The sequence below is a fragment of the Arachis duranensis genome, chromosome 4 (assembly GCF_000817695.3).
Source record: "Arachis duranensis cultivar V14167 chromosome 4, aradu.V14167.gnm2.J7QH, whole genome shotgun sequence".
NCBI classification, from domain to species: domain Eukaryota; kingdom Viridiplantae; phylum Streptophyta; class Magnoliopsida; order Fabales; family Fabaceae; genus Arachis; species Arachis duranensis.
This window is the reverse complement of record NC_029775.3, coordinates 46,678,327-46,679,057: the sequence shown is the minus strand read 5'-3', so window position 1 is coordinate 46,679,057 and position 731 is coordinate 46,678,327.

The window sequence follows — 731 nt, the reverse complement described above, 5'->3', positions numbered from 1 at the left end:
CAATGTTATATTTTATCTATTTTCCTTTGTTATTTTATGTTTTCTGTAGGTTGATGATCATGAGAAGTCACAAAATTAATTGAAAAAGCAAAAACAGAATGAAAAATAGAAAGAAAAACAGCACACCCTGGAGGAAGATCCTACTGGCGTTTAAACGCCAGTAAGGCTAGCAGATGGGCGTTTAACGCCCAGTCTGGCACCATTCTAGGCGTTTAACGCCAGAAAGGGGCACCAGACTGGCGTTAAACGCCAGAAAAGGGCAAGTACTTGGCGTTAAACGCCAGAAATGGGCACCAGCCCGGCGTTTAACGCCAGAATTGGCTCAAAACGCATTTTTGAATGCCATTTGGTGCAGGGATGACTTTTCCTTGACACCTCAGGATCTGTGGACCCCACAGGATCCCCACCTACCCCACCACTCTCTCTCTTCTTCACCCATTCACCAATCACCTCAACACCTCTTCCCCAAAAACCTTCACATATCAAATCCCATCTTTCTCTTCACCACTCACATCCATCCTTCATAAAACCCCACCTACCTCACCATTCAAATTCAAACCACTTTCCTCCTAAACCCACCCACATGACCGAACCATGAGCCCCCCCACTCCTATATAAACCCATCTTCACTCCTTCATTTTCACACAACATCAACACCACTACTCTCACTTTTTGGCTGAACACAAAGCCATTCCCTTCTTTCTCATTTCTTCTTCTTCTACTCTCTTCTT